Source organism: Cryptomeria japonica, chromosome 6, assembly GCF_030272615.1.
Source record: "Cryptomeria japonica chromosome 6, Sugi_1.0, whole genome shotgun sequence".
NCBI lineage: Eukaryota > Viridiplantae > Streptophyta > Pinopsida > Cupressales > Cupressaceae > Cryptomeria > Cryptomeria japonica.
Genome location: NC_081410.1, coordinates 657,991,461 through 658,003,231, shown reverse-complemented (window position 1 = coordinate 658,003,231; position 11,771 = coordinate 657,991,461).

The window sequence follows — 11,771 nt, the reverse complement described above, 5'->3', positions numbered from 1 at the left end:
ACGAGATGATCTTCCCCCTAGAGATCATAAAGCAGGATACACTATAGAACTCAATAGCGTGGCATATTTTGGTGAGGGTGTCAGACCTTCCAGTCGCAAAAATGTGAAAATAAGAACAAATCAAGGGTCTTATGGCGAAAACCACACTGTGGCGCTATCTGACCCCAAAAAAGTAAAAAGAAAGGATGTATCTGAGGGTGAAAACCTCTCTGAGGCACCCGAAGATGGAAGGCTCGACATTCTCCCATCATCATATGAGGAAAAATCATCCATGTTGGTAGAGGAGACTATCAAAATGAACATCGGTACATAAGAGGTTCCACACAACATATTCCTAGCTAAATCACTGACAGAGTCTGAAAGGTCAAAATTCATAAGTTTCTTCAAAAAGCGACAAATCAACTTCGCTTGTTCATACGCTGATATGCCTGGATTGGATCCGGATTTGGTAATGCATCATTTGACAGTCAAACCGGGGGCAAAACCAGTAAAACAGAAATTAAGAAAAATGCATCCACAAGTGGCATTACTAGTCAAAGCAGAACTTGAGAAATTACTCGATGTCGGATTCATACGCCCAATTGATTATCCTGAATGGATCTCCAACTTGGTACCTGTCAATAAACTAGATCGCAACATCAAAATTTGCACAGATTTCAGAGACATCAACAAAGCTTGTCCAAAGGATGACTTCCCATTACCAAACATTGACTTGATTGTTGATCTCATAGCAGGTCATGAAATGCTATCATTAATGGATGGATTCTCTGGCTATAATCAGATAAGAATCGCACCCGAGGATCAACACAAAACATCATTTACTTGTCCATGGGGAACTTTCTGCTAGAATGTCATGCCTTTCGGGTTAAAGAATGCAGGTTCTACATATCAAAGAGCCATGACTACTATCTTTCATGATCTCATGCATGTAACTGTGGAAGATTATGTTGATGACCTCTTGGTCAAATCAATAGACAGAAATACACATTTGGACATACTTTCAGTTGCCTTTGATCGGTTGGAAAAATACAAAGTAAGATTAAACCCTAAGAAATGTGTCTTTGGAGTAACCTCTGGGAAGCTCCTAGGATTCATTGTATCCAAGAGAGGAATTGAAGCGGATCCAGCAAAAGTCAAAGCTATCTTGGAAATGCAACCACCAAGAAATATCAGTCAACTTCGATCCTTACAAGGCAGACTCCAGTCCATCCGAAGATTTATAGCACAGCTGGCAGATAAGTGTAATCCGTTTCAACACCTGCTACATAAAAACATCAAATTCAAATGGGATGACAACTGTCAACAGGCTTTCCAGACGCTCAAAGATTATCTTCTAAATCTGCCAGTTCTGATGCCACCAGTTCTAGATCAACCACTGTTATTATACATTTCAGCTACTCCAACAGCATTGGGGGCACTCTTAGCGCAACAAATTGCTGAGGGCAAGGAAAAAGCAGTATATTATATTAGTCGCACATTGGTGGGATATGGGCTAAACTACACACCAATTGAACGCGCATGCCTCGCTGTGGTCTTTGCTTCACAGAAATTACGACATTACATGCTTACTCATAAGACAAAGTTAGTTGCAAGGATAGATCCATTGAAATACCTTCTCAATAAGGCAACACTTACTGGGCGACTGGCCAAATGGGTAATGATACTGAGTGAATTCGACATCGAGTATGTGGACAGAAAAGCAATAAAAGGACAAGCCATCGCAGATCAATTAGCAGATGCTCCCATGATCGATGATGTTCCTCTATGTTTAGAATTTTCAGATGAATCCATTTTGACAATGTCACATGCAAAGCCATGGCAACTATACTTTGACGGCTCATATACACAACATGGGGCAGGAGCTGGCATCCTCTTTATAACTCCTCAAGGGGATTCTATACCAAAATCATACCGCTTATCATTTCCTTGCACTAACAATATAGCGGAATATGAGGCATTAACAACAGGATTACAAATTGCAGTTCAATGGAAGATCCAGGAACTTCGTGTTTTTGGGGACTCCCAACTTGTTATCCGTCAAGCAACTGGTGATTACCAAACAAAAGATGAAAAGTTAATGCCTTATAAACAAATGGTGGATGGTCTGAAACAACATTTCACAAAGATAGACTTTGAACAGATACCAAGAGAGCAGAATCGCGCCGCAGATGCCATGGCTACAATCGCTTCACTGATCGATCTACCTCCAAACGAGACCCGCTATGAGTTCTTGGTGGATAACCTTTTGGTCCCTTCATATGAGATCATGCCTACTGAGACGCTATGCGTTGTCGGTCCTGAATCCCAGTTATATGGTTCCATTTTCACATACCTACGTGACAATACTTTACCTCCTGATCTATCAAATAACCAACGTCGCACTTTCATTCGCCAATCCTCTTGATATGCCATTTTAGCTGATATCCTATACCGGCGAGGTCTAGATGGCACTCTTCTTAGATGTTTAGAAAGCGATGAAGCTCAGATTGTGTTACGGGAAGAGCATTAAGGGATATGTGCTCCACATGCTAGTGGTCCTACCTTGGCCAAGAAACTCATCAGGACTGGATATTACTGGCCCAATATGGAGAAAGACTCATATCAGTTTGTCAAGAAATGTAAGCAATGTCAAATTCATGGAGACCTCATACATGCGCTAGCACAAGAACTTCAACCACTTGTGTCTCCTTGGCCCTTTTGTCAATGGGGACTCGATCTCATAGGCAAGATTCACCCTCCTTCTTCCAATGGTCATAAATTCATTATCACGGCCACAAAGTATTTTACAAAATGGATTGAAGCCGTGCCTCTCACACAAGTTACTGGAAAACAGATTGCTACATTCATCCTTAACTATATCATTTGCCGATACGGTATTCCTGTTTCCATTATCACTGATAACGGGCGTCCCTTCAAAAATCGGGATGTTCGTGAACTCTTTGACCGCTTCCATATCTCCCATCATTTCTCCACACCATATTACCCCCAAGGTAATGGCCAAGCTGAGGCATCTAACAAAACAATCCTTAAAATCCTAAAGAAGACAGTCGACGATGCTGGTCGTAATTGGCATATCCAACTTAATCCTGCACTTTGGGCCTACCGCACAAGTGTCCGTACACCTACAGGAGCTACACCCTATTCACTAGTCTATGGTTCCGAAGCCATCTTGCCTATTGAGGTCGAGCTACCCTCTTTACGGGTCTCTTTGCAAAACATCATCAGTGATGAAGACTACAGGGTCTTTCGCTTACAAGAGCTGGAACTACTGGATGAATGAAGTCAAATTGCTTTTAGTCATCTCAAAGCTTACCAACAACGAATGAGTCGCAGCTACAATCACAAGGTCAAGCCTCGCACATTTGAGGTAGGTGACTTAGTTCTCAGAGAAAATCCTAAAAATCAACAAGACAGAGAGAAGAAGGGCAAGTTCGAACCAAATTGGCTTGGTCCTTACATCATTACAGCAGCATATGGATTTGGTGCATATCAGCTCTCAACTACAGAAGGTGAACCTTTGGAGGATCCTATCAACAGCATGCACCTTCGCAGGTTCTACACATAGCTCTTCAGAGTATCCTAAATTCAAAAATACAAAAAAAAATTATAAAACAAAAAAATCGTTACTTGGTGAAAACCTGGCAAACGGGCGCCTTGTAAAACAAAGTACATTGAAAAATTGAAAAAAGTAAAGAGAAATAATTTCATCCAAAGGTGAAAACCACTTTGGTGGCGCCCTGGGCAAGTACCATGGTGAAAACTGGGTCACCAGTGCCATGCGTAGAGACATTGCTCCTCCCTCCTTCAGGATTCTCTTTCATCATTTCACTTTGCACACACTTACAACCTATTCGTTCATAATAAACTTATCCATTCCCATCATGGCTTGTTATTGATCTCCCTAAGATTGGTTAGCCATTCATAATAAACCTCCCTTTTCATCCCTTTCCATCCATAATAAATCAGATCCTATCTGTGGCTAAGGCAAAATCCTACATCTAGTAATGCGTGTGGAACTGAGAACATCACATGTTTCAAGGAGTACAGTTTCTTCCAGCTTCCTTCAGTTTATCCGCGCACAATCCGCAATAAAGCAACATTTGCATCACAGATCCGCAATAAAGTTTCATCTTCTCCGTAATAAAGTATCAGTTTCATGGATTCAGTCAGTTTCAGATGAGACACAACAGCAACAATGGGCTTCAACAAATCAAATCTTTCAACAGGCTTAGACAACATTATGGTTCAGTGCTATCTATCCTTTCTGTGAAAGTAAACAATGTGACCACAATCAAATAAGACTCATACAAGTGACAAGAGACACTAAACTTGAGGATTGCAGTGGATGTTGGTGTCGAGTCTTGGTTTTCTTTTGATTTCATCTTTTTTGGTGACATGTCTTTTAGCTTTTCCGGGATGTCTTTGACTAGAGATTCTATCTCCAGGATGTCTTTGACTAGAAAGACGAGGATGGGGTATCGTCACCTATTTGTATTTGCTGTCTGTGGATTGTCTCTTAGTAATGCTATGACTTGTCCAAGGATATGAGGACACTGTGAGTCTAGTGTGAATTGGGGCATTCCTTGTTTGTGACTGTCTTATCTCCATGCAAACAGGTACAATGACTTTCTGGGTCGAACATATGTCTCAATTGTCATAACCTACTTGCCATAATAAAGCTCAATGATGATAACACACAAGAAGCTCTTTCACTTTCGTATCTTCTGTCTTCCATCCCCCTTTCTTGATTGACTTCCATCGTCCTTCTCGAGTCTGCATAGCCTGCTATCACATGAATGAGTATAATGACACACCAAAAACATTTGCATCTCATGTAGTTTCACCTGCATTACCACATATAAGCATTTCATACATACATATAGATATCACAACTGCATCACATCCTGCACACAACACCTGTTAGCAAAATAATCATTTGCATTATCATATTCATCTGCACTTCATACATTTACATTTGCATTGCCATAACATTTTAAAACATAAAAGAACAAAAATATTGCATTACATACATATTTGCATCCATAGCATAAAACATACATCATAAGAACATCTCATCACATAGGTACACATGTATATAGCTGCCGCAAAGATGAATCATCTCATATATAATCATAAAGTGTCATAATACAATGATGTCAAAATCATATGGCTACAAGCACCCGCAGGTGTCTACAATACAAAAATGGTACAAAACTGATGCAAAGGGAGCCCTCTAAGGCTATGATGAACTCCCTCCCTCGGAGCCGCTTGGCCTCGGTGGAATCTGAGCCCCTGAAGGACCTGCCCCAGGATCATCCCTCCTGTCTCCTCTATCTGGTGGTGGTGGAGGACCCATGACCCCACCACTCGATGCCTGTCTCCTCCGGCTCCCTCCCGTAGCTGTCGCTATACGTGACGGTCTATGGAAGCTCCTCGCTCGCTGATCTGCTGGCACTGCACCATAGTAGAGGTCCCTCCAGTAGGCTATCTCCTCTCTTGCCCGTAGGACATAAGCATATCTGGCCCCTGTGTCCTCTGCTGCCTGCCTCCCAGCCCTCAGTGCTGTCTCAGCCTCTATGTAGCGCTGGATAGCCTGATCCCGCTCTCGCTCAGTATCCCTGAGCTTAGTCCTGAGCCGATCCCTCTCCCTCTCTAGATCCTGGATCTCATCTGCCTGGCCCTGGTAGATCTCCCTTAGATCCAGCAGCTCAGCCTTCACTGGGTCAACCCCCTCTGCCTCTGCCCCTGCTTGTGGCTCCTCCTCTGCGGGTGCCTGCCCCTGTACCTGCCCCTATACCTGCCCCTGTGCCTGTACTGGTACCTGTCTCTGTCTCTGTCCCTGTCCCCGTATCTGCACCTGCCTGGGACCCTGTGCTGCTGGCACCTATAAAGGCAATCCACCGTGACCCCTCACCACCCGAGCTGCCTCTCCTCTCCACCCTCCCTTCAAGGTGCAACTCGCCTCTCTCCAACTACTCCTCTCCTCCTTCGTCGGCCTCAGTCCCCCTCGCCTCCACCATCATCCTCGTCACCACCACCATCTCTCTCCAGTGCCTCTCCTGGATTTGTCAATCAAGGGAATGGATGCTCTGCCCAATATGTTGTATACTCAGCATCCATCCTGGCGTCCTCGATCTCAGGCCACATGTCCCAAGGTAGAGGTATCATCTCCACCAGCTGAGTCACTGCCTGATCATATGACAGTAGCGGCCCAAACTGTGCCTGATCTCTGACTGTGCGGGCATACATGCCTGATCCCCGGGGCATCCTCTGAATCCAACCAAACTGTCAGCCAATCCTGTCTACCAGCTGCCTCTCTAGCACATAGGGCATCCGCCCAATCAGGTACTTGCTCTGAAAGGTGTACGGTAGCTCGACTGCGTCATCCTCCCACTGCTCGCAGCCCAGATATGGTCTCCATATGACCTCATCAATGTCATCAATCACTCGCCTCCAGTACTCTAGCCTGCCAATCCGCGGCTGTGATGTGATCATATCGTACAAATGCACAAAGCTGCATCCATGACCTTTGCCCCTGAAGTGTATCGGTTGGGTAACCGGCAGATGCTCGTAGGCCCATACCTGCAGCAGTGTCACTCCACAGCCCAATCCCACTGATCCATGATAAACAAACTGATGAAGCTTGCAATACAAGTGTGCTAGCACACATGGTCCCCAGGCATATCGGGTATGCTGTGTCATCAGCGTCTCCAGTGCTCCCCCCCAGCCCACAGCCAACCCCCGTGTCGCCCTATCTAGACATAGGAACCCACTGATAGCTCCTCCGATCACTGCCGGCAATGCTAACCCTGTGGCTATCATGGTGTCCCATGCCACGTGTCCTGCCCTCATCTCCAATCCAGGGTCCTGAAATACCCGTTTCAATGCCTCCCTGTCTCCATCTCGATCGTATGGGATTAGCTCCCCATCGATCGACACCCGCAGAATCCTGTATACATCCTCCAGGGTGATTGTCATCTCACCCATAGGCAAATGGAATGTGCACGTCTCAGAGTGCCATCTCTCAGCTAGCGCAGTCAGCAAACCCATGTTTGCCCGAAACTCAGGCACATATAGTACATGTCTCAGACCCATCTCATCGATAGCAGCTCTGTCCTCGGCTGTCAACTCAGGTCGCAACCTCTGAGTCGACGGGAATCTCTCTCATGACTCTAGCATCGGCAAATACTCCTGCAGTCAAACAACTCAATCATGTCAGTTATAGTGGCATTCACTGTTTATCACAAAATGCTACTCGCTATCTAAATGCATATGGCTATCTACCCTAGTGACACTCACTGTTCATCACAAAGTGTTGCTATTTATCCTAGTGGTACTCACTGTTCATCACAAAGTACTACATGTGTGACACTCCCTATTCATCACAAAGTGTTACTCACATTTGCACTCCCTGTTCATCACAAAGTGCTGCTCATATTTCAGTACTCCTTGTTCATCACAAAGTACTCTATCTTGGTACTCACTGTTCATTACAAAGTGCCTTGATCTATCCTAGTCTTCCTAGAGGACCTGCTTGAGTGTATCCTCTCAGCAGCTTATCCAATCGACAGTGTATGTTCATCACAGAACTGCCGATTTGACCTAGAAGATGCAAATTCATACTTTTCAAACGCAAACGCGCTTACATGACATAAACGCGCTCAAAGACTACATAGACGCGCCTGAACAACGCAGATGCGCTTGCGTGACACAAACGTGCCTATGCTCTGCATAGACGCGCCTAGTTGACATAAATGTGCCTTCTTGGCACAAATGCGCCTGAATAGCACAGAAGCGTCCGCATTTGACACAGACGCGGGTCCAGACATAGACGCGCCTTCTTGACACAGATGCACCTAGCACCAACGCAGACGCGCCTGGACGTTTTTTTGACACTTTTTGGACCCTAGTCTAAGCGCATTTATTACCCTATTCGACATGCATTAATGACAAAATTAAATGCGTCAAAGTACAAGGAGGTTTTGTGGTACTTACCGGCTCTCCTGCCTCTGCTGGCCTCTGAAATCGGCGAATGCGGTCGAATCTGTGAGTGAAAGCCATTGCTGCTGACTGCTCCTGCTCTATTTTCGCTCTACAATATGCTCTTGTGAATGTGTAGATGACAATGAGGATGTATTTTCCCCCATGGTCTATCTTATAGCCTACCCTAGCCCTCGCATTCATTTCCCGAGTCAGTCTTCGTTATCTCGTGACTTTGTCACTTTATCTAGTCAATCCATTCTAGCCTTTCTTTCTTATCGAGAGATTGTTTGCAATCTTTTCAGCCATTTTCATCCAATCTCTCGAGGGGGCATATCATTCCCATTCTGGGGCAACTCTGTATCAGTTCATCTTATCTTCTTTGAAACAACGCGACAAGCCGCATTGTCTCAAAGAGGGGCAAAATGTCGACACCTAAAATTGTCATGTCTAATTAAATAAATATTTTATTTATTTAATTATCTAAGCTTAATTCTTCTATTAATTAAATAAATCTTTATTTATTTAATTAATTCATTTATCCTCTTCTAGCCTTATTTCTCATTTAAATAAATACATTTATTTATTTAAATTATCCTTTTCCTAAATTAAATAAATATTCTTATTTATTTAATTATCCTACTTCTTCTATTAATTAAATAAATCTTTATTTATTTAATTAATTCATTAACCTTTTCTATCCATGACACATGTCCTTTATCTCTTAATTCATACACTACCTACCCCTTTCATTATTTTATTATTTCTTTTACCTACCCTCTAATCATAGCCGACCTCCTTTTACACCTCTCAATCTTATCCCTCCATTTCATATAGTGTCTTCTATATAAGGAGATGCTTCCTTCATTATCAAACCCTAATGACCTAAGGAGCTAACTACTTGATCAATAGACTACACTACGATCCTACTTGCAACCACATTCCGTTCTTTGTTGAGCTCTTGTGCATGTAAAATCTAAGAGCAAATATATCAAGCAAGATCAATGGAGATAGGAAGAATGGAGATCAAAACCCTATTGGACATGTGATGGTATAATCTTTGTGATTTCATGTGATTTGCATTGTCTTAGGTAATCTTCATATGTTATGGTGGATCTTTGTTGATTGTTAGGCTAGCGTTTTGTGGTTGAATTCATTTAGCCTTTCAATATTGTTATTATTGTTATCCATTTTCACCATATACATATACAAATATTTCCTAATGAATATTGAAATCGTTAAGGAAATTTTTCTCTCAAAAAATGAAGTGGACATAATTATAGATTTGGTAGATTCCTAGATTAAACATTTTAGAACTCTCAGTTCACAAAAATACAACTAAACATAATTTTTTAATTTATATTCAGTTGCAACGGCTCCTACTAGGAGGGCATAGACATGCAAGTCAAAAAGTAGCTAGAAGCTAAATATAAAATACATGCAAATGAGCATAGAAGTGGTTCACTTAAGGAAAGAGTAGTTCCCAAAAGAAATTTGGAATAACTTAAACCCAAGGAGTTTGTATCAGACTTAGTTGCATGTGATGTTGATGTTGAATATGCTAGATAGATTGATGGGGAGACAATTGGGATTCTAGTGGATGAGTCACAACTTGATATACATGATAACTTAAAGGCCTTTTCTGACATTGGTAGCTAGATGAGGCTTAGTTGTGCATTTTCATTTTTGCCAGTGAACAATGAAGCATTCAAATCGGTTTTTTTATTTATTATTGCTATAATTGTATCAATGAACATACATTCTGCTATTTATTTTGATAGATTATATGAATTATGAACATCTAAACTTATGCTTAGATATCATGTATAGCTAAATTTGTAAAAATTTAAGTGACTTTTCCTACACATTTAATTTTTTTTACCACCATCCCCCTCAAAATGGCCCTCCAGATTGCCATCCTTGAAACATGTCTCTTGAAATTCACATTTCTAAAACAACATAGCTTGAACCCCTAAATGTTGCCCAAAATCTAGCATCTAGAGCTTGTAGAAACCCTAGAACGTTTGAGAAAGAAATGCATTATTTTGATGATTGAAAATCAGATCAAAGCATTTGAAAATCACTTAATCTTATTTTTTGTGATGATGACCAAACCATTAATGGCCTACAATAAACTCAAGAAGAGGACTTCAATAGTGAGCAATCACATTTTAACTTTTTCACAATCTACCGTTAATTTGTGCAATGAAAGACATTGTTTATCTTTAGTGTAAAAAAAATGGACACATTACAACCAGGTGCACTCCAAGTTAAGGATCATTCTTTGGGTTTAAGACAAGTAGGGACATCATTTAGAGAGGTGCATGCTAGGGTATAACTATGACTTTTTACTTTTTGGTCTTGAAGTAGACACAATGCTTGATGGCATGCTCCAAGGCAACAAAAAGACCAATTTCATATGTCTTCTTTCAAGCTCTTCTCTTCACCTCCTCTTTAACACATTAGAAATCTCTTTCAATTGTTAGTGTAGGAGCAATGATTAGAGATTGAAAGAACGATGTTTGTGAATATGGAAACAAGATTTGGCAAACTCACGAGGAATGACAAGGTATTGACTCAAAAGATAATCAGAGTTAGTTTGGGGACTGCGTAAACATTTTCAGGTTCTAGGGTTTAGGTTTTCCTTTAGAATATGTGCTATTATACCATCATCCCTAAAAAATGGAGGGTATTGGTAAATATGTTTTGTTTATACACTTCAATGTCGAAAACAATAGAGATCGAGGGTGGGGGAGGTGGGGAGGTCTTCAATTCCTTCAAGGAAAATTATGTTGTGGCATATAGTCTCGTGATGGGTAAGCTCTTAGCTTTTTTTGATTGGAAGTTATCTAAGCATTAATTTGGGCAATTTATGACCACCCAATTTATACAAATTTTAGTAGACTTCACTTATCATAGGATGGAAGCATGTGTTTTAGGGCATGGATTTGAAATAGTAGAATTCAAATAGACCCAACACATAATGCCAAAATAGAGGAAGCAAGAACACTACAAAAAAAAAATGAAAAGAAACCCAACAACCTACAAGTTCACATGATATGGTTTAAAGCAAACATACCTCACAATCTGCAGGAGTGTCCATGTTTGCCTGTCTAGTAGTTCACCCTAATCACTTTCTCAGGAGATCACCTTTCACCACCCTTGGCCCAAGGTTCTCTATTTATCTGGTCTGCCAATGGTTTGTCTTCATGGTGGTGCATAAATTTTCTCTCCCCAAAAATAACCACGTCACCCTTAAATGTGTCAACATACCTACGATGTAGTTAGGCTCCTATGTCTCAACTGCTTGCCAATCAGGAAGAGGCACCCAAGCAAGGAGGCTGACAAATTTTCGGTAGTAAAATGGTCCTTTCGAGCTAAAAAGCCCCCACTTAGAGCCTATTGACTAAATATTTGAAAATGTCTTCTTTTGAAGTGTTGTGTATGTAAGTGAATTTGGATCCACATATTGTACAGTTCTACAAAGTATGTGGAAGAAACTTATTTGTTTCTTTTATATTAATAATAATGGAGTATCATTGACAATGGTGGTGTTAAAAAATATATTCATTTATTTTATTAATATTTGTGATCACTAAGAATAGTTACTATCAAAATGTTCATAGTATTTGTATAAAAACTAAGAATATACTTAAAAAGATATAATTAAAAATATAATTTGTAATGTTGGCCAACAAAAAAAAATTGTACATATGAAAACAAAAATCTTCATTAATGATAGAGAAGGGTGTATTTATAGCATTACATTTTAGAGAAAATTTCATAAGAAG